This window comes from Balearica regulorum, chromosome 6, assembly GCF_011004875.1.
Source record: "Balearica regulorum gibbericeps isolate bBalReg1 chromosome 6, bBalReg1.pri, whole genome shotgun sequence".
Lineage (NCBI taxonomy): Eukaryota > Metazoa > Chordata > Aves > Gruiformes > Gruidae > Balearica > Balearica regulorum.
The window spans coordinates 14562872-14585862 of record NC_046189.1 but is presented as its reverse complement, the minus strand read 5'-3'; the positions used below and the strand labels follow the sequence as shown (position 1 = coordinate 14585862).

Below are 22991 nucleotides of genomic sequence, written 5' to 3'. Positions count from 1 at the left end.
TTGGTGTTAATGCCATTGCTGAAATGAGCAGTTGCCTCCACACCCTTCCCGTGGCGAAGACGTGTTGCTAACGGGCGGGCTGTAGTGCTGGGTGATTTCATTTTGTGGGAAGGTGCCGGGGGTGAGCATGGGAATTAAACCATTAAGAAATTATATGCAGAAATGGAACTTCTCCAAGGTTTGCAGTTCAAGGTATTTGACCGTTCACTGGCTGAGCCAGGACTTATGGACTTAAAGAGCTTTTACTGTGATTCTTCGGTGTAAAAAAAAAAAAAAAGAAAACAACAAAAAAAAAATCAAACTGTGTTTATATGATTTGTATAAAAACCTTTTAAAATTACTATTTAATAAACATTATGGTAGAGATTATGTTTCAGTGACTTTTTTATTTTTGGAGGAGCAACAAGAAGAAAATTGAACTGAGAAGACTATGGGCAGCCAGAAACTTGCAGGGAAACTGAGGCACGTCTGGAGGCATGCGGGGCCATGCCCACCACTCTCCTGTGCTCGCCATCTCCTGGTGAGGCGGGGCTGTAATGCAGACCCTGCGCACACACGTGCCCTCCCGCTCGGACACGGCCTCTGCTCCCGGAGCCAGGGATGGCTGGAAGCTGCTCTGGCCCAAGAGCAGCCCCAAGCAAGCACAAAGCCGAAAGCTGACACAGGTCCTGTGCCAGCACTGCCGGTGATCCTGGAGAGGAGTGCAGTTTTAGGCTAAGAAAAACATAATTTAGGACTAAGACGGTTTGGTGCTGAGCAGAAAGGTGCAGTGGAGGCTCTGCAGTGCCACAGCCAGCCGTGGGGGGGGATGAGGGTTGAGGGGGGCACCGTAGGGATGCCCTGGCTGGGTGCAGGACTGGGGGTGAATGAGATTGCGGCAGCACAGGCACCACACGGGGAAACAGCCTGCGCCCTCTCTGCCTCCTCTCAGCCAGCCCCCGGGACATGCCAGGGACCAGACTGTCCCAGCTCGGCCACCTCGGCAGGTTGCAGGTGCCAGCGTGCCCCTGTCCTGGTCCCGCGGCCCTGCAATGGCGGGCAGTGACCGGGATGGCACGGTCCTCTGAGGTTCGGCTTCAGCCCCACCTTTGGGCTTCGCAAGAGGTGTCCCGCAGCAGGGACTCCCAGCAAACCTCAAAGCCAAGCCTGACCCCACACGCTTGTCTTCTCCACCCTCTCTCCACTCTGTCCCACCGCCCTGATGGTGGCCCTGGCCCGGGGCAGCCTTGTGTCTCACAGGGGTCCCAGCACCCTGCCGCACTCCCTGCACCGTCTGGCCAGGAGCCAGCACGGGGCTGCAGGGAGCCAGCTGAAGAAGCAGTGGGGCTGAATCTACAGCATGGAAACTGGTGTTTATTTACGGGTGCCCTGACAAATGAAAGCCAATCCATCAAGCCCTGGGCACCTCCAGAGCAAATGAAATTTTGCTGCCATCTCCTTACCTCCAACGTGGTGGCCCCCTCCCAAAGCGCGCGTGTGTTAAAGAGGGTCTTTAAGTGATGAAGGGCAGCTGGCAGCTTAGATGAAGATGACAGTGTAGCTGCAACCTTGACAGCTCTTCCTTCACCCAGGAATAAAGAACTGATGTGCAGATTGATACCTGGGGGAGAGGCTGTCAGCGAGCAGGACGGAGACGGCAGATAAGCGACTCAATCAGTGTCAGACCTGTCCTGCCGTAACGCCGCCTGTAAATCACTGCGGTTAAAGAGGCGCCTCCGCTAAAGCGAGGAGCAGAAAGCAGGTAATAGAAAAATGGGCGGTGAAGCAGATGTGTGCACCGGCTGGGTTAAAAGCCTGATAGCTGCCGCCTGGGCACGCAGGGGAGGCAGGCACCCATTTCGTGATACTGAAATCTTTATGGGGATTTTTTAGCACAAACTGGGATTGCATTTTGGTGGGCTGCATCCCAGGCAGCAGGGTGGGGGTAGGACCGGGGGGTGCCCGCGTGCATTTGCCGTGCACAAGCGGGTACCCACCGCGGGGGTGCTTCATGTGGCACAAGACTCATCAGCGGCTGAGCGGGCTAATGAAATCGATTTCGCCATTCTCAGACTGCTCCAAGATGAGGATCCAGCCGCTTCAGCATGTCCTCGAGAGCTGATTGCAATCGTGCACGCACCCTTGCCGTCGCTCTCAGCCCTTCTTCTTTGAAATACTCCTTTGCTTTCAGGTTTAATGGGAAATCTTTTCAAATAATGACTTGCTCTCTGGACAGCTGGGGGCTTGGCAGTGAGGGGGAGCCATGGGGCTGAGCTAATGAGTGGATTCGTAATTAATTAATTGCAGGCAGGTGCAAGTGGAGCCTCCCGTCACCTCTCTCTCCTCTGTCTCTGAAGAGCTCCTGTGTCTCCCAGAGCCTGGCACTATCATCAGCCGTCCAAGGGGACTGAGTGAAACCTGGTGCCAGCTTCACCGTGGACAGTGACTTTGGCAGGCCGGACAGAGGCTGGTGCTCCATCCCCTCCCTGCGGGGACCACAGGGAGCCTGCCCGTTGCAGCACACTGCCTTTTCATCTCCATATCTGCCAGGCTCAGACCATGACGGCTGGCACCCACAAAGGCACCTTCCTTCCACCGGGCAGCTCCCCGCTGCCCCTCCCCAGGGAACGTTTTATTGCACTCCTTGCTGCAGCTGCACTGAACTAGTTCACACGTCCTGGCTTTACAGCCCAGATGGGCCAAAGCCACCTGAATGTGAGATGCGATGGTGGACCCCCACGTCCCGGCTCCGGGTGAGCTGAGTGCTGGGGACCCCAGTGCAGCCAGTGCCACCACTGCTGTGCCCACGCCATGTCCTCTCAGCCTTCCTGTGGCTGCTCCCGTGGGTGCTCAGCAGAGCCCTCTGGCTGTAAATACGGCGAGGAACCCGAGTTTTGGTCTGTACAGGTTCATGGCAAAATTTGCATTGAATTCAAGAGGTCCATATTGTCACTCACACTGATCAGACAGTGGTTTTCAGTGGCTGACAGAAAGCCATGGGCTTTCCTATCAATGCCTGTTACACACAGAGACCCATTTAAGGCAACAAACTCACCATGACTAAAGCAGTTTAATAGGAAAATAACTAATCCATAATGTGTTGAGAGGGAATGACTCCTCTCTAGGCTCCTGTATCATAACTCAGCTGCACCACTAATATCCAAAATGGAAAGCACTGAATTAAACACTCAGCAGCTCTACCCCCGCCTTGGCCCGGGTGCCAAAAATCAAGGGGAGAAATACAGCCCCGCTTCCTTGTGCTGCTGCGGTGGGTGGAGGGCTGCAGGATGAGCCAGCGTGGGCTGGCGGCTCAGGACTGTTTGCTGCAAAAGATTTTTTGCTAACATTTCCTTGGTTAAATGTTTACAAACCTGGAGGAAATAGCTGTCCCAGATGTTGCTGATAATTTCCTATCAGGCCGCTCCTGGCGTGGTGCAGGGCTGCTTTGTCACCCTTCAGATCAGCTGCCGAGCTCATGCTTAATAACGGAGTTGACATGGACTTCTTTACAAATGCCGTCAAAATTTCCAGCATCGTTTTTGCCCTCCTGGTCTCTCGGGTTTATACAGAGAGTAACTCTGCCCTGGCTTCAAGCCCAGGTTGCTTCGCAGCCCTGGAAGCACGCTCCCAAGCGGTGCGGCTTTCAGCAGAGGCACAGGGTGGCTCTTCCCTCTCCTGAGGCGGAGGCAGCCCTGCGCTGCGCTCACCCGTGGGAAGGGCTTCCCGGAGGTGGCCTGTGCTGCCGCACCGGCACGGCGGGAGAGCTCTTCCAGCAGCCTTCAGGGATGGCCGTTGCCAAATGACTTTCAACCTCATATTTTTAAGAAGACATTCAATGTGCTTACCAGAGCTGGGAAGCCCTTTACACAACAGCAATAATCCAGCGCTCGGCCATGAAATCCTCAGCACGGTGTCACATCCATCCCTTTCAGCAGAGAAGTTTTATTAACTTAGGGTGTGAAAAGTTTTGGCGAGCAAAAAGTCTCTCTCCCTCCAAGAGAAATAAGGATGATTTAAGCAGTCTGGGTGTATTTGAGATGGAGAGTGAGTCCCCCGGCTGACACATCAGAGGGAAAAACTGTAAGCCGAGGCTGCATTTATTAAAGAAGGAAGCTGGGGCTCCTTAAAGCCAACCTTTTTAAGCACTCCACGAGAGCATTTTAATAAAAAGCACAACAAGTCCACAACAAATCATGGCTTGGAAGCAAAAAAAAAAAAAAAAAGTCAATTCCTGTCAAGTTTTGAAGAATCGTCTGAGCTTAACGAAAAGCGAATTCCTGCGACGCTCCCCTCCCCTGCCCTGCACTCCTGTGCATGGAGCAAAGCCACCCCCAAACGCCGCCTGCAACACGCTGCAAATCACACCGGGGAGCGGCGGGGGGGGACAGCCACCGACCCAGCCCCGGGAAGGCCTGCGGAAGGATTGAAGCTTAAAGAAAATGAAATTTATAGTTGGAGCATTAAAATATTAAAGGGCCTTAAAGAACAGCCATGAATCTGATTTGGGGGGGAAAAGGCAAATCTGTCATCAGGCAGAGACAAACGGCTGTGGGACTTGACAACTCATATAAATCTGGCAAAGAAGAAGAAATAAAGCTCAATCAGACCAAAAAAAAAAAAAAAAAAAAGGACGATGAAAAGATTTTAGGGCATAAAGAGCAAAAAGGAGAGGGAAAGCTAAAGAAGATAAGGAGTTGAAAGCAGAGAAGCAATTACAAAAATAGCAGCAGAAGTACAGATGGAGGTAGAGGAGAGAAATTGTTAAAAATGGCCAAAAGTGCCTGCATGGCACAGGTATTTTTGACACCCTTGCCCGAGACAGCTTGTTTTTTCTTGAGCAGCAAGAATTCATTGGGTGGGCTTCAACAACTTTTAGCCCCTGCACGGACAGGGGAGGAGGAGCAGCCCCCACCACGCGGAGCACAAGCTGTAACCCCCCGATGAGGAGGGGTGGGCACGGGGAGCCCCGCACAGCCCCAGGCTCCTCAGGCGTGCCGCAGAGCGAACCCCCTCCCTTTCCAGAGGCAGAGCAGCGCTCGCCGGGCAAAGCCATGTGCGGCCATCCCTGCGAGCAGCACGACCCACTCCTCAGCTGGGGATGGCTCACATGAGATACGGCTTGGGGCCGGCCCCAGAGCTCCCTCGAGAGCCACGGCCGGTTGCAGAACGTGGCCGGGCTGCGGACGCTCTGTGGTGCGTGCACAGCGTTTGCCCCACCTCACCAGGGACCCCCGCCGCGGGGTCTGCCCTGGGTGGCAGCCGTGCCCTGCTGAGACCGGGACAGCTGGTGTGGGATGAGGGGTCGGCCCCGTGGCACCTGGGGGGCTGCTGCCGCGCTGTGCCTAGGACGGTCTGGAAATCCAGCCTGGAGCCGCAGCCGGGACCCGCCGTAAGTTGGGAAACAGGGCGCAGCCAGGGCTGGATTTACGAAATGCTGTCTGTAAGCCAGCCCTCCCTCCAAAACGCTAAACACAAAACAACATTCAGATACATTTCGGAGGAAAACACAAAGCATCTGGTTCCCTTCGCTGGTGTACATAGCAAGAGAAAAATTGGCAGTACATTTGATTACCATAAAAGAGAGAGCTATGCAGAAAAAAGCCACATTTGAGTAACACTGCCCAAAACAAAGTTAAATGTCTGCCTTGTTTTGAACGTGCTAGTGGTGGAAATGCAAGCAAAGGTCAGCCCAAATTAACGAGACTTGCAAATGAATTGGCTGGGCTGGGACTGGCGCCCTGCCACCACGTCTCGCCCGGCAATTCTTATTTATCGATTTATTTATTTTGCTGGAAGAGGAGACATCCTGCAAACACATAGAACAGGCCTGGCGCTTCCTACAGGTGATACGTTTGGTTTTGGCCAAGGTGACTGGGAGTCAGGGGCTCACACGCACCCATCCCCGCTGCAGCCCTCTCCTGCACCCGCACAGGGTGGCAGGGAGAGCTCTGCCCTCTGCCTGGGGCGGGGGGAGGGGGGGGGGCTTCCCCAGGGGCCCTGCCCAAACCCTGCCTGCCCTGCGCCGAGGCTGAGCCAAGCACCGTGCTGGAGGCACCCATCCCTCACAGCCCAGACGGGGATGGGGACAGGCAGGGGACAGGCAGGGGACAGGCAGGGGAGCCGTGCCACCTCTCACCGCAGGCTGCCCCATCACCGCCGCCTCTTGCTGTCACTGCAAAAAAAATCCCACTGCCTGGAAGGTGCCACTTCCCTGCCAACACTCGGCAGGACAGCTGCCTCGGCGAGGGTGATGGGTGTGTCTGCGTGGTTTTATGGAGCAAAGGGGGTTTTCCGTGGCTCTTTCTGACACTCAGGCAGTGATTAACTGCTGAAGCAGCTAAAAACTTGGTTTTTGTTTTATTTTAGGGCGAAGGAGGAGGAAGAAAAGCCCAGCCCTGGCTCTGGCTTCCCTCCTGGAAAGCAAAAGCCATCTCGGCAGCTCTCGCTTTTCTGAACTTCAAATACACAAAGCCCTCGGTGCTGACCAAGCAGCTCCTTCCCGCTCCGCACAGCAGCGCTCGCCGAAGGGCTGGGGGAAATGCCAGGGAAACATGCTGAAGCCACCAAAGGCGAAGGCGGCAGCGCTGTTACCCCTTCCCATGGGGAAGGCACCCCCGTGGGGCTGCGTGCCTCAGGGATTCGGGGGGGCGGGAGGGGGATGTGCATTGGCACATCTCCCTGGGACAGGGAGCCCCAGCCTTGGCCCCGCCAGCTCTGCAGAGACCCGATGCAGGCACGGGTGCAGCGAGGAGCATCCTCACCTGGGATGGATCACCTGGCGGCGTCATGCAGCAAGTCACTGCGTCCCACTTGGACTTTGTTTCAAAAAGAGTCCTTTTTCTTTTTTACAAAGGAAGGACTTAGTCCCCACCAACTTGATTAGAAACAGTGTTCGTCTCACTGTAAGGGCGAGTGCTGGGTGAGAGCAGGCTGCTTTAAGCACACGTCCCAGGGCAGTTTCACACCACGGCCGCAGCCCAGCCATGCTATCTGCGTCGCCCCAGCCAGGGCCGCCGGCAGGCGTGGGGCTCTGGGCGCACACCAGATTAATTAGCCCCGCTGACCGCGTCAAACAGCTGGGTCCATCTGCCGATGCGACCTCCAAAGCTCATTAAAACAGAGTAGTGCCATGCTTGGGAACGAGCTGGTGTAATGCTTTGGGTGTCGTGATAAAAACATTGAAACAGCGATCCGCAGCCCCTGCCAGACCGTGGCACGTGAGGAGGGGGCTGTAACGTGGCTGTGGCCGAGCTGCTCTGAACCAGGAGCTATTTCAAGGGCTAAGCAGGACGGGGAGGCTGGGCCAAATGGCGGCGGGTTCGGCAGTGATTCGGGAGGATGGAAAGAGCTGCCGTATCTTGTATTTTTGGGTATCCACAGTGTGACAAACAGGACATTGCTCAATGACTTCTTAAAAAATGAACACCTCTGCCTGAGGCTATCGGCCTCGGACAATGACAAGGTTGTGAACGCAGCAGTGTTGCTGGAATTGAAGAGATTCAGCATCCTGACCTGGGAATAAGCGATGCTGGTTCCCCCAGATCCTGGAGCTGAAGGGGAGATAATGCCAATGAAGCGCGTGCCGCACCGCGCCATGGCAGCCACGCAGTGCAAGCGTGACAAATTGCAGCACAGGCGTGTGGGCCGTGCCAGACTCACATGCGTGTTGTCTAACCCACAGCCTGGCCTTTCCCCTCCCCACGCCATCGCTGCAGAGCCTACCTTTGTCTCACGCCCACGGCAGCGGACCCCTGTGCTGGGTGTAATCCCACATAACCTCAGTGTGCAGAGAGCCCTCGGCCCCGCTGCGGCAGGCTGCAGCCCTGCTCGCCCCAGCCTGGCTCCTTCCCCTGACAGCCCGTGCCCGATTTTCCCGAGTGGCTCTTGCGGGACCCCCGCTTTCCAGCCTCGGCGGGCACTGTGGAGGCAGGATGCCATCTTTATACTGTTCCTTTGTTGCTCTGCTTTACAGTGGAGATTAATTTAGAAAAAAAAAAGCATTATTTAAAAAAAAAACCCTCACCCCTCTCTCTCCTCCTCCACCCTCCCCAAGCAGTGATGGGGGATAATGAACTGCTGGGACTGTCATCCAAAGAGCGCTTAATGACAGTATTCGCTCTGCGTGTATGTAGCATTGGCTGTTCTCAGAGCTCTCATTATGAATAGTTTTCAAGCTGTTTTGACTATTATCTGTTACAAAGAGGAACTCACTGTTAGCTGCCTATTTCCAGTGCTGAAGCTGGCCAACGTAATCCGCACGGAGCTGTGGCACCACGGCCGATGGCTAAAGCTCTCGCTTCCTCACCTCTGCCTTAATGGCAGTGGAGAAGGGCCAGGCTCCCCTTCCCTGCCCCTCACCCCCTGCTCACCACCAGCCTCCTTTTTCGGGCTCGTGCTCCGGTTTTGCAAGCAATGCCTCTCCAAACCGGCCGGCTGCAGTGGCATCCCCCCATGGTGGGGGGGCCCATGGGTGTTCGTGGCACTGCCAAGCCTGCACCTCCAACCATCCACTTTTGGGGGCTGGGACTCCCCACCGCAGGCTTGGCAAGGGGAAGGGGACCCAGCCTGAGCTTCATCTGTGCCGCAGAGACACCACAAAGATGCGCAAAAACAATCTGTTCTCCCATCTTTTCCCGGACCCTTTGCCGTGAGACACAGTATTTTGGAGGGGCAGCTGAAATCTTGCTGGTGTTAATTTAGTTTCGGTCTGCTCGCTGTTAACTTTGGGCTTGCTGCGCTTTTTGTGGCTCCTTCTCCTTAAAGAAAGCTTATTTTCTCTTAAAACAGGGCGAGAAGCAGCTTGGCACCACAGACACTTTAAAGATGTTTGAACATTTGCGAGAGGAAGCAAACACATTTTTTTAAATATTATGAAAAGCACCTTGAACAACAACTCCTCAGCAAGAGCCCCCCGCAGTCTCCATCCTTCGCTGAAGGAGCCGGTCGCTCAGCCCCGGGCTCTCTGAGGCGCAGCGCATCCCTCTGCGCTTTTCTGCTGCATCTCGAAATCCCGTTCCCGACGCACCATCCCGCAGGGCCGGGGCAGCGACTCCGGGCACCGAGGGGGAGATGAGCTCCGCCAAATCACAGCATTATTAAAAATGACAAGGGGCAACCCAAGGCCTCTCTGCAGCCGTGCTCCCCTGGCAGCCCTCAGGAGTGGCTCATAAACATAAAGAAGAAAATAAGTTCACAACGTACTTCAGCATCGTCAAGCGAGCAGTGAGCAGTTCCTGAGCCGCTCCTGGGTCTCACTGAGGTGTTCAGGTATCGTTCTACCATCCCTCCTTACCTGAAATTGGGATATCATTTGTCTTTTTCTTTCCCCAAATGAGGTTCTCCTACTAAAACCTTGATCTTCTGGTCAATAGAAAACTTGAGAGGTGGTTTTATTTTTAAGTAACTGTGAGAAAAATTAGGGGTGGCTATGCACAAAAAATTTACGTGTCTGCTAATTTCCACAGAGTTCATCTGTGGGGTTTTTTTTCTAAAAAGCCATTTTTTGGCTAAAAGCCTTGCCTTTCTACTATTTTGACTCTCCCCACACACCTGTCAGTATTTGCCTGTCTTCTTCTTGTCCTTGCTGACACAGTGCCACGTTCCCTGTGTTTCCCCACCGATTTTTCCTGGTAGAGCCGTGTCCCCGTCAGTCGGCCGGCCGCAGGCACACAAATCACAGCCGCCGGGCGCGGGAGGACCGACAGCCCGCAGAGACCATTAGATCATCTCGCCTGACCTCTCCCTGACACAGGGCCGAGCCTGGCATCCAATTACTCCTGTGCCGAGCCCGATAGCTCCTGCTTGGCTAAAGCGTATGGCGCAGAAACGCATCCTGTCTGGGTCTAAATATATCAAAGGCGAGGGAATGCGCCGCTCTCCTGGGTAGTTTAATCTTTATTAACACTCACTTTCTAAAAGGTCTGTTTGATTCCCAATTTGAATTTGTCTGGCTTCAGCTTCCAGGCGCGGGCTCATGTGATGCCTTTCTCCTCTAGATTAAACAGCCCTTTAATACCTGCCTTTCTCTCCCCGTGAAGGCACTTCACACAGCACAATTAAGTCACCTCTTGATCTTCTTTTTAATAAGCTAAACAGGCTGAGCTCCTCCAGTTTTGCACCATAAGACATGTCCCCCAGCACCTCCCAAGGATCAAGTCTCTAATACTGCCTGATCCCATGCGGGGGGACACGTGGCGGAGCAGCCCTCTGCAGCCGATGAAATTAAGCGGCTCGTCGGGAGCCGGCAGCCTTTCCCCACCTGACTCCCCCAGCCAGCCCATATTTTTGGGGAGGCTGCTTAGGGGTGTCCAACAAGGTTTCACACCTCTCCGGGCACCTCCGCGCCCCACGTCCGACGGGGAGGCAGTACCGCAGCTGTCCCCACCCAAGATGCTGGATAAGCGACGAAATTTAAGGCTGTTTCCTATTGCGGGGGGGCTTGGGTGTGCCGAGAGCGACCCCATCCTGCACAGCCAGGCCGGGAGAGGAAACACGGTGCCACACTGAGCCATCCCCATCAACTTCAGCCATCCCTAAAATTCACAGCTTCCTGTGGTTTTAAGTGGCATTGGTCCCGTCACTCACCCCACCTCTGGGCGGGGGGGGGTCAGGACATGTGGGTCCCAGCACCTCCCACCTGGGTTCCCGCTGCACTTACCAACCAAAACAAGCAACTGGACAAGACATTTCTTCATTCAGCGTTTACCTGGAGGAACAATAAATCTCAGCATCGGCCAAAGAACGGCAGTCGATGCTGCACACACCTTACGGGCAACAGTCGTCACTTTTGACTTGGTTTTTAATGCGTTTCCTTCTGAACTGGAGCCCGGGTGCCCCAGCCAACGTGTGCAGATGGGCATATTTTGGGTGATGCGGTTTTTACAGCCAATCAGCCCGTAAGCTGGATTTTAGCCATGGGCTTCAGCAAGACCATTTCACACACCATTATATCGGTTTAGCCAGGAGAGTACGCAGAGCCCCTCGCACTCTCCGCCGGGTATTTGTCCTGCCTGAGAATCAATTACAGCAGAGACACAGCGTGCATTAGGATTGCTGCTTGGCGCGTATTTCAGCCGTGATATATGTTGCTCTGCTCCGCAACAAACGACTTAGATAAACCTCCAGGAGGTCGTGTCTGTCAGCGAGGTTTTTATTAGGTGAGCTGTGCCCATTCTCACAACGGTAAGGGCTACCTGGCAGAAAATTGTAAGCCGTTTCCCTCGGAGGGGGCGAGCCCTAAATGAGTTTCCCAGTCTCACTTTGGGAACACGTTCGGATATTAAAAGGACCAGAGAGTATCATTACTGCCAGGTGATAAAAACAACCGCTATTTGGGAAGACTGATGGCCTTTGTAAAAGCTCCCAACAGAAGCTTCATTCTGCACAGTGGATAATAACAGCCGTCTTGGGCTGAAATCCCAGAGCAGCTGCATTTTCCAAGGCTACAAAAGTGACTTCAGGATTCCTGGCGCCACGTTGCTCAAGCATCACTTTTTTGGCAGTCACAAAGCCCGAGATCAGTTAATATTCTTCAACGATCACAGCTTAAAGATGTCGTCTGCTCTCTCCCCACTTGCAGTTCTGCTTTCTGGATTGCCTCGCTGGCTCAGCAAGGGTGAGGTGTCAGTGAGAGCAGAGGCTACTTCGGGCACAAAAGCCAGTGAGCAAAGCTCCTCCTTTTTATCTTCCCCCTTGCAATGGGGAGAAGAAGGTTTAAACCTCACTCTCTGCCACTAAAATAACTGCCAGCTTGCATTATGACATCATGAAGACATCATTGCATCAGACGTGCAGACACGATCTTGCACGAGAGCTCGCTGTGCTCCGGGAGCAGGCTGCACTTTACAGCACCATCTCCAGCCCATTTTCAGCGCCTCTGGCATCGCAGCCCCCTGACGGCACTGGGACTGGCCCCGGGAGAGGCAGGGGCTGGGACATCCTCGACTACCTGCTGCTTTCTCGACCACAGCGGCATCTACCTGTCCCAGCTGAGAAATGGCCACCCTGCTCAGGAGTCACTGGGACCTTTGCCAGGGCTTTGCCGGTCCCTGGGCCAGGGCTCCACAGCAAGCACAGAGCTGCCACCAGCTCACCTGGAAGCCGCTCAGATCCCCACTCATCTACTGACCAACTTTAAAAAATAGCTATTTTCTGTGCCCATTTCCTGCACCCCTCCCCATTCCCGTGTCACGCACCCAGTGGTGACCTTGTGAGAGCCCAGAGGGAAGGTGGGGCACCGTGGGGATGTGGCAAGCCGTGGTGTGCCATCAATCCACCCATGGGGCTGACCACCGTGGCGGACCCAGCAGCCCGGAGCAGGGTCTGAGCCCCGGCGCTGCCTCTCACCAGTGTCCCTGCCCCGGGGCAGAGGCTGAAATGGTGGCATATTCCCCAGAGGGCAAATAAAAAAACCAACAGAGCTCCTTTTTGCTTTAACACCGCCACTGTTTGCCATCCCCCCTCGCCAGCGCAGGGGTTTCGGGTGTGTGAGGGCAGCGGCGCCGGCCAGCCCTTTGCACGCCCCGTGCTGGGGACGAGGGCTGTGCCTGGCAGCCACCGCCTGGCTCCTGCACCAGAGCTACCCACGCAGGGCACCGGCTTCGGCTCGCTTTCACGGCACGGTGCCCCGCGGCCGGTGTCGCTCGCATTCAGCCCTGACACCTATTCAGCTCAAATGCTTTTTTCTACGCGGGTTTTTTGGCTGTTTTCTCTAGATTAAGATTTTCTGAAGACCACTGGTTCCCTTTGTAACCTTTCAAGAGTCCTCTCTGTATGAAGTTCTCTTCACATCATCTCCAACAGATGCAGGTAATAAAGTCGCAGCAGATTTACGACTTTGAGAATCTCATTATATCTATCCATCCATCAGGAAAAGGAGCTGTTTTTAAAAGAGAGAGGAGAGGGATTTTGCCATTATTTATTGCTTTAAAAGGGGAAGAAAAAGAAAACCTCTTCAGTCCTTCCCAGCCCCAGTTGTGTAAAAACATCCTCTGAACTCACCGGGCACAGTGCCGGCTCATGCCAACGTCAGGACACGGTGCCGTGGCCCTTTGGAGAGGCGAGAGCACCCAGCTCCACATCTGGGCACCTCGACCGAAGCGCCTCAGCTGGCACCAACTTCAGGCCCAGCCATGGTGCTGCTGGGGATGACGATCAGTCCGGGAGAGCTGTGCTCCTAGAGACAAATTAGAGGCAAGTTAGGACGGTTTGTGAAGGACTATGGCAGCTCACTGCTGCTGCCTGTCTGTGGAGGTGAATGTCGTCAGCAAGCAGCAGGGTGGGACAGAGAGCTCCCCAGGTGGTGTCCGTGCACTTGAGGGTCCCCAAAACCATGCTACCATGCCCAGAAAGCACGGGTTTTGGCAGTGGAGCCCAAGCAGGACCTCCAACCTACCTCCATCCATCCCAGCACAGACCCCACACCACAGCCCACCCACCCTGGCAATGGTTTTCCATGAAGGACAAAGGCTGCAAGCGAAGGATTGGGCAGCAGAAAAAGAGCCGGGGGACTGACAGCCTTCAGAAACCATCATGTGTCAGGAGAGAGGTGACAACCCCCCCACCCCATCCCAAGCAGCATCGGTGCCACGGCCCTGGTGAGCCCTCGTGCCAAACAGTCGTTCTCAGGCTCTCCATGGAAGCAGTGCAGCCAGCTCCTCGCCCGTTCCCATGCTCTCCACGCTGCTTTCCCAGCAGCTGGGCCAGCTCTCCTCCAGGGAGCTCCCATCTGCCCGTGCCTGCGGGGATGGGGGGCTTTGCACCAGGAAGGGTTGACGCTGGCGGCACTCAGAGGCAGAAGCTTCTGCGTGGTGTCAGAGAGGGTTAAACAAGCACATTAGCAGGATCCAGCTTAGTGGATGATGGTCACAGGTCATGTGTTTGCCATGTCCTTTGACCACATCAGTCAGGGAGTCATAACTGCTGAAGTCTCCACTTGGGAACTACATTTTTCCAGGCGTGGTTCCAGCCAAAAGGCATCTCTGCAAGCCTATTGTCAGCATGATTTTGCAGCTTGGTTGCAAATGGTTGGAGACTTGTCTAGCATCTCTCCCAGCCAGCTCATTCCCAAATTGGCCAGCCGCCCCTGCTCTGCTCAGCCTGGGGAGCAGGAGAAGCCCTTGGGCTCATCCCGCAGGAGAAGGACCCAGAGCTGTGCTAAGTTATGTTGTCCAAGGCAGGTCAGAGACTGGGACTGACAGGGGAGATTGGGATGTGACAGACACCTGGAATGAAATCATGGCTTCTGCAAGGTCAACAGGGCTTTGGCCACCGGCTTACAGCCACAATTTCAGCTCCAGAATGCCGGTGTCTGCGGGCTTCCGTCAGTGCCTGCTTTGTTTTGTGGATATGGAGCCTCTTTCTCTGCAAACATAACAAATCAGTTTTGATCTTTCCCGTCAGCCTCTTTTGCAAACACACATCCCGCGTGACATCTCTGCTCGTACATCAAAACACTTGGCGAAACAAAGCAGAAACCTGTTCTTCCTGTCAACTAAAAAATTAATTAGGACAGAACCCTGATTCTGAAGAAATAAACAAAAACCTCACCTCCCTCCAACTCTTTAAGCAAAATCTCCATGCAAGGATTAACTGCTGGTGAGCAGTCACAGCCATTTCATTTGAAAGGTGGCTGGTCTGTAGCTGAAACATCAGAGTTTACTTTGCAAACACTTTCTGTTTTTCACAAAAGAACAGGGAAAAAAACCTCCACCCTCAGCTTCTTGGTGCACTGCAGGAGTGAGTGGTTTGTCCAAATCCAAGTGCACGGCAGCCCAGGTGCTCCCACGCCACCGTGCCAGCAAAGGACCCGATGCCAGGGTGTGGGGGTCCACAATGTCCCCTTGGTCTCGGTGGGACGGGGTAGGAGTGACATCCATGGAGCATCTCGCTGGCTCCGAGCTGGAAGATGACAGGGAGCTCCGGCTCCACTGCAGGCTGGCAGTGACCACCACCAGCACACCAGCTCCTGTCTCCTCCCGTAGCACGGCATAAACCACAGCCGATTGAGGAATTTTGGTGCAAGCTACAGATAGATTTCAGTGCAAGAGTCAGCAAAAAAATCTCTTTTGCCTGAAAAAAAAAAGCCAATCAGAAGAAGAGACAAAGTCTCTTTTAGAAGGAAGGGGGGAACCAGTTCACTGAGAAGAGACAACAGTTTTGGCCAATACACCATGGTCTCCATTAAATAAAACAACCTGTCATTTGCATTCACTTGGCAAGTGACTAGAGCTGAGCTTGGCTGCACACTTGATGATCCACCATTACTTTCCAGGGAGGAGGTTGAAATATTCTTATTCCTATACATTAGGCCAAAGTAATTCTCTTAATGCCACCGAACCAGCCATGGACAAGATCCTGCACATAATGTCATTGGCAGCGCTGCTAAATGAAATCCCTCTGCAAGCAGCCGGGGGAATCAATACTTGCGGTAATTTGTCCTTCCAAGTTTTCCTCCCACGCCACCTTATTTGTGGCGCCAGTCTGCGCCAGCTCCATCTACCTCAGTCGTGCGTAGGGCAAGGAGGGTTCTGGGGCCGGGTAGGTGCCCTGCTGTGGTGATCTACCTCTGCTACCCTCCTCCCGGCCCCACGGGCAGCACCTCTGTACGGCCCGGCACGTTGCTGCGGGGCGGGCAGGCTCTGCTGCAGGACCGATTATGAGCTCAAAGAGAGGGATGAGGTGCTCTCCCCTGGCTCCGTGGAGTATGAAGGGTTGATTTTATAACACAAAGCAAAAAAGAATCATGGCTTTTTCCAGTAATTGGAAATACAGTGAAGTCTTCATTAAATTATTAGCCAGAAATTCAGCTTCTATTAGGCGAGGCTGCCACACCATGGCAAAGACATCAGGCCATCGGCTAGCACGGGGCCCAGGGACAACCCGGCCCCTGCACATTAGCTGGAGTAAATCTTTATTGCTTCCTGAGCCCTTGCTTTGGACCACATTAAACATCAATATCGCAGCACTCAACGTCGCCCAATATTATATCAAATCATTAGCAGAGGGTTAATCATTACAAAAAGAGGAGGTCTCGGCTGACAATTCACTCATTTCCTACGTGAAAGCTCTATTATTACCACAGCAGCGCAAAGATTAGGGCTCGGCTGCACCGTTCGCTACCTGAATGCGTCACTGCAACCAGCAGGTTCATTACAGCAGCGGGGCGGAGGGAGAAGGGGACCCCATCTGTCCGCAGCCAGAAGAAGGGACATGCCCAGGGGCCAGGCAAACTCCATCCAAATCTCCATCCCTCCCAGCCAGTGCGGGAGCTGGCTCAGTGACAGGACCAAGCCGCCGACACCGAGAGCCGCGTTTATGATGTCCCGCTGGGATTAGCCCTGAAATGGGGTCCCAGCCGCAGCTGCTGCCATCCCACGGTGCAGCGAGCCAGGCGTCCTGCAGACCCGGGGAGGTCTGTGCAGCAGGGGAGTGGTTCCCTTTAGTTTTCTGGCCTGTCATAAAAAAATATATATTACCAAGTTCAAATCCTTGTGTTTCTTTTCTGCTGGCATAATAACTTTGAAATGTATTATTGCTGAGAGACTCGCCTCTCTCTGCCAACAGCTCTCTGGAGAGAAGCGCTAGCAGAAGAAAAGAACTTTTTACAGCTTCTTCATAAAAGAAGTCAGCAATCCACTGGACCTAATCAACTTTTCCTAGAGATGACAGGGACAGAGCCTCAACTGCAGAAAACTGGTGTAACCTCATTGGTATGCCATTGAGGTCAGTTTTTTTACACCAGCGGACAATTTGGTCCACTAATGCAGGAGCAATGCACAGGAGACGGCTCCAGATGTGCTCTGTACCTTTGCCGTTCTCTTCCACTGAGGCAAAAATTTGTGTTGCTTCCTCCTCTGCCAGCTGTGCTAGGAAAGGGTGGAGGACTGATACTGCAGCCTGGGAAGAACTAATAGAAAAAGAGAAGCATTTAGGTAAAACCACTCACTACCACTATAGATCTCCTTACCGGGTCGGCTTGCCAATGTATCAGCACAGCTAGATGGTGTGCATAAAGAGAATCCACAGCTGATTTAGGATAACAGCCTAAATCAGGTGGCTTTTAGGCTGCTCTTTTCACTCAGCCGCAGAACACCAGTGCCAGAAATTTCAGTGAGAGTCACATTAGTGGCTGGTCTTTCCACCGCCAGGAGCTGTGCTGTCTGCAGGAGAAGACTTCCATTTCAGAAAGCACCTCACGGCCTCCAAGTTAATTTTCCCTGCTCCCAAAGATAAAGGAAGCCACAGATGTGGTTACCACTTTGATTATTTTTTTTTAAATCATTTGAGAAAGCATCTTGCCAGAGAATACTTGGAAATGCTAGTCCTAAGCAGAGGCAGCTCAGCTGGCAGTCTTCAAAATAAGGCCATTGTACTAAGCATTTAAACTGGAAAAGTTAATGGTTTGGCAACGAGGCAGTAGATCAAAAACTGATGCTGTCCTGGGGTTTTGACAGTAGGCAAGGACCAAGGGCACAAGGTGGGGCTGAGCTGGCCCAGCACGCTGCTCAGCTCTGTAGGACGAGGGCTGACCCAGGCAGGGTGCCCCCGTGGCAGGCAGCTCTGACCCCGGCCAGCAGCACCCCCATATCACTTTGCCTCGCTGCGCCCCGGTTCCCTCCACCCATCACCAGGGACATTGGCACCTCTCTCACCCAGCAGTATGTTCGGACACGGAGTGGGAGAGCATGCTGGTCGGCAGGTCACAGATCATAAACCACGCTGCAAAAACTGGATCCTGACACCGTTGTTTCTGGGGCACGGGCAGCTGCAGGCACCTGAGGAACCAAGCGGTGTGGGGCAGTGGTTTGGGGCAGACGTCGGGGGACTACTTCTTCCCTTCCTTCAGTTCCTAGTGGAGAAAGAAAGGCGAGGGCAATCAATTTGGCATGTATCTATTTACTATGAGCACATACAAAAGACTCACAACAGATCTCCTCCCCCACCTTTGGCAGCCAGCCGACATGTTGGCAAGCAAAAGATGTTATCTTAAGGATACACTGCAATACCCTGAGTCATGCTGGAAGTCTGAATCCACCAGGAAGCCTGCTGAAGTCGAGGACCTAGCGCAGGGACGCTGCCTTCTTACGTATTGCTGATGGTGATGTTCACTGGGGCAAGTCCCCCGCATGCCAGCATTGAGGGGGTTGACAGACAGCAACGCTTCACCTGCCTGTTCCAGAGAGTGGGAGATAGGAGAGCCCAGTCCCAGCTCCAGGACTGAGATGACAAGAGCACTGGTCCTCCAGAGCTCTGTCCCAGCCGACTGGGCTTTAATTGGCATCTCCAGCTGAACCTCACCTTCCTACGCAGGGCCCGCGGGGGCAAGCAAGGTTGCTGCAGCGGCTGCCTCAGGGCGCAGGGCTGCGGGGAGGCGGTGTGAGCCAGGGTACGTGACAGAGGAGCGAAGGCAGCAGAGCTAAACTGATTTACATCAGCTGAGGAACTACCGCATGGTTGGGCAACAGAGCATAGCAAGTCAAGGGAGGAATAGCAAATTCAAAGCCCAGCATTAACACAATGCTCAGCTGAGCAACTCAAGGACTCTGAGGAGAGGAAATTCAAACCATGCAGCAGCCTTAAATTAGGAGGATTTAGCAGCCGGGAGCTTTAGGTTCATGCTCCCATCAGGCAAATTTGGACTTGGCCAGCAGAAACCTGAACATTTCCTGGGGGCAAAAGAGGACTCCTTATCCCAAACTGTAAAGTCTTCTATAAAAGCAGGTATTGGCTCCCACTATCACAGCCACCGTCACGTTTCAGAGTAGCCAGAGATCAGCACAAGTAAAGCCATAAAGCCTCTGCAGAGGATGCCATACACTTCAGTAGTCCTTGGCAAACAGCAGAGCCCAGCCCACAAAACACAATTTCAGCCAATTGTGCAGCAGCAAGTCTTCATCCATCCCTGGACAGAAAATTCGCATGGGGAAAATGCTGCACCACTGAAACGTGTTTGATGGAAGAGGGCTGAAGGGAGCCCTGCTGTGTGCAATGGCACAGCAGTGTGGGCTCTAGATCAGGACCATGTTTTGGGATGAGGTGGACACAAAGTGTATCACATCATGGTCATCTACAAACTGCCAGATGGATTTAGCGGGTTTGCGGCAGCTGCTAGCTATTGCAAGGAGATGTATAGATCTTAAGGCCAAAGGATCAGATAAAATCATTTAATATGAACTCCTGCAAGACACAGGCCACAGATTCACAAGACCATAATTTCTGTCTGACCCCAGGCATATCTTTTAGAAATGTTCAATTTGGATTTAAAGATATTGAAGGATGGAAAGTCTACCATCCACTAGGACATTAGTAGATAACCTTAAGCATTAACAAGGGAGACGCCCCTTTTTTTTTGCCTGTCTTCATCTTTCAGGCATTGTATGTTGTTATGCCTTTGTTCTCCAAATTAAACAACCCTCTGCTCCCAGAAGTCTCATTGCTAAATAAGCACTTGGAGATGATGATCCAGTCACCTTTTAACCTTTCCTTTGTTATGGTAAATTAGTTTAAACTTCCCTCACGGCTCCCTCCAGGGAAAGTTTTCCAGCCTCTGAACCTTCTTCTTTGCAAAGCTCCTCCCTGGGCAGCCCCGCAGCCCCCCTGTCCTGCCGGAGGAGCCGGCTGATTGAGCAGGAAGCCAAGGCTGATTAAGCAAATCACTCTGGTAGTAAGGAAACACGCTCCTGGTCACACCACTGGTGTCCAGAGGCCTCCACAAAACCTCCTTGTCCCAGCCTGGACATACCAACGCCCAACCGTCCATCGGTCCCTCTGCAAGTGTCCTGCCGAAGGCAAGGCTTCCCTGCCCGCTGCCGCCTCCGTTACCCAGCCCCATCACCCTGGCTTTCCGAGCACGGAGGGCACTGGGCGGTGCTGTGCACAACCGAATCTGCAAAGCAAGTAATTAATAGTGATAATTAACCTCTTTGGTTGCTTTTATGTGGTCCCATCAAAACTCTGGAGCGCATTTGTTTACTTGCTGTGTGACAACAGCTTGATGGATTTATATGAAGAAAATTAATAAATAGGCAGTACCCGTGGCAAGAAATAATTGGGAGGACTTAATGCCACTGATTAAATTATCCACTCAAAAAAATAAGGGTTCTAGCAAAGCTTTTCTCTTTTCTCCTACGTCTACACAACAGTTCAGTGCGTGCCAGACCACCGCTCCATGTGCCTGCGCATCTCTCCTTAAAAACTCATCTCCGCCACAGCGCTTCCGAGACACGTGGCAGTGGCTGACAGCGAGGACGACATTTTTCACGCTAACCTTCACCACTGCATCATTTCCCTCTGCTGTCCCAACACCCATTTTCTCCCCGCTCCTTGGCAGCTGCCACCCAAACCCCACCCTTCCATTTTTAGCCCCTCAGAGCCAGGACTATCTGCGTTCGGTGGAGAGTTCAGGTTGAGCCTGACTCCCGTAGGTGCCTGCCCGCCTTGGCTGGGTCCGGACACGGGGCCAGCCTGGCCACCGCCATCCCCAGCCTCCCGCAGGCTCGGGTGCCAGCCGCAGGCGCGGCACAGCGCCCGGCCGGGGTGCCAGCAGGCCATGCCGGGGCGAGGGCCAGCCTGGCGGCACCGGCACGTCGGCCGGGGTAGCACCCGCGCCGGCTCCATCCTCCCCTGCAGGGCCGCACACCGGGCGGGGGGGAGGGGGGGCGGGCAGGCGCTGCCCGCAGCCCCCTCTCCCCCACGGCTCTGCTCTGGGGGCCGTAGCACGGCCGGGAACCCCGGGGAAGTGCGAGCAGCGGAGGGGAAGCCGGGCCGGGCGATCCCCGGCGGCGGCGGGCGCAGCGCGGAGCCCCGGGCCGGTGCGTGAGCCCCGAGCTCCACCTAGCGGGGCCCGGCCCGGCGCCCGGCGGGGGCGGCCCTCGCCCCCTCGCAAAGCAACAGGACGTTGCTGCTGCCGGGAGCTGTCAGCGCTCACCCGGATCTCCCCGACACCGCTGTACATCGGGGCCACCGCTCGGCTGCCCGCAGGACCTGTGTCTGTGAAGATGAGACCGGAACCAGGCAGAAAGTTTGGGGGTTTAATCTTTAAGCTGATCCCGTAAATACAGGTGCGAGAGCCCACGCTGTCAAAAAGGGACCTGCGGGAGATTTATCTGAGCTGCCAATGGACCCCGCACGCCCAGCCAGAGAAGGAACAGCCTCTAAAAGACCATCCACAAACATCACACTACCCGCTGGGTGCACAGACACGATGAACACTGCACCCCACAGGCCTTTGCAGGGCAGAGCTGACATCAGGGCTGGGGTGATAAAGTATGAGGAGACCAGCCCGGGTACCTCCTGCGCCTTGGGCAGAGTGGGCCGATCCCCGGGTCAGAGTTTGGCCAAGGAATCCAGCAGGTGAGGAACATCCTGGGGCTTCAGTGACATAAAGCCAACATCAATACCAGGTGTAGCCTTGGTAAATCACTCTCTGCTTCTCTTCTCCCTAGCTCCTATCTTTCTTTCAAAGATTCCTCACTTAAACACAGATGGAGATGTTCACAGATTGCTTTCATGAGTTCATAGGTTACTTATCCACTGGCTGGGCAAGTATAGTTCCCTAAACTTCTTTAGATTTTATTTTCTCTGTAAATGTGGAGAAGGGACACAGACTGAAAATGTCACCTAGGCCTTAAGTCTGATGCTGGTCTGCTCTGGAAATCACAAGGTTTGAGCTTTGCACCCCAGTCCCCAAGGAGAATTAACAGGTCCCTCCCACCAGAGAGGGAACATTAGGTAGTTACTTCTGGCATTACTCGCACTGTCTAGTGTTCCGATGGGATCCTGAGTGCACACTTTGTATTTACCCCCAAGGGGCAAGAGGATCTGCTGCTCAAACCTAGTGCGCACGTGATGCTCCAAGTCCAGGTGGCCAATGAAGGAGGTGGGTTGGCTCTCCTTCTGGTTGGGTCTCCTACCCCCACCATCTCCCAGAGCTTCAAGAAAATGTTCTAACCCAGAACATCACAAGATTTGCCTTAAAAAGTTAAAGGAACAAAACTCGTCTTTACTTACCCTCTTTGTTGGAGTCTATGGGGCAAGAGCTTTGTTTTTTCTCGGCAGCTGGGAGATCAGCCACTTTTCTCCTTTCTAAGAGAGAGCAGAGCTTCTTGCTGAGACTTGAGGGAGAATAGCTGCTGGAAGGGCTGGCAGCAGAGGGGCCCTGCTTCTTGCAGGATGGAGAGGAGATGCAACCAGCCTCCGTGTTTCTCCAGTTTTGTGTTGACATTTTTATTCTGCATTGCTCCTTATCAGCTCAGGGCCAGCCTGGCCCACAGGCAGCTGATGACATTTCCAGTCATCGGCATTTTTCCAGTTGAGCTGAGATTAAGCCAGAGTCTTCTAATAAGAGCTTGTACATTAAGATGACTGAAAGAGTGCTAACAGCCTCATCAGCAACCCAGACTTTCCCGTGGTTTCACAGCGCTCGTGCCGCTGTGTGCGGTGTGTTTCAGAGCCGGTGCCGCACGCCGTGCCTGCACCTGGAAAAGGCCCAGGGAGGGCTGACGGCCGAGCTAGTGGGGTGCTGCACCAGCACACAGACCTCAAGCACTGCAGAGATCTTGTCTGGCTGCTTCCATCTTGTGAATCAGCTGAACCCAGACATCACCCACCTTCTCCGTGCACCTTTGTGCTAGAAAAGGCAGCAGCAAGCATAAATCTGGGTCTACAAGAGCTTTGCCAACGGTGCTCCCACCTGCTCCCCGGCTGCCCACCTGCTGCAGCAGCGATGGCTTTGACCTTGTTTTATGGAGGCTGCATCATGGATCCCTCCACCTGCACATCTCTCCTGGCCTGAGGCTCAACCCCATGCCAGCAATGCACTGCAGTGTCTTGCCTTGCTTCCAAGGGAGCCTGACCCCACTTACCCTGGGGTGGATGTAAGTGTACATTGACACTCCCTGTGAAGAGCCTGATTCCCAAATTGCCTTTGAAACTCCAGAGGGGCAGGAGTCCTGTGCAGAGGATGCCAAATGATCTTAGTCAGTTTTTCCGCACCTGAAAACATCATCACTTTA

General features: G+C 53.9%; 1 long non-coding RNA gene across 1 annotated transcript; it reads right to left on the bottom strand.

Annotated features, from left to right (window-relative positions):
* Positions 1 to 15887: 15887 nt before the first annotated feature.
* LOC142602254 (uncharacterized) lies at positions 15888 to 22094 on the bottom strand. Its single transcript, XR_012835922.1, has 3 exons — positions 21988 to 22094; positions 17631 to 17827; positions 15888 to 16430 (listed from the first exon to the last, which is right to left on the bottom strand). It is a non-coding gene; the product is annotated as an uncharacterized LOC142602254 (long non-coding RNA).
* Positions 22095 to 22991: the final 897 nt, after the last annotated feature.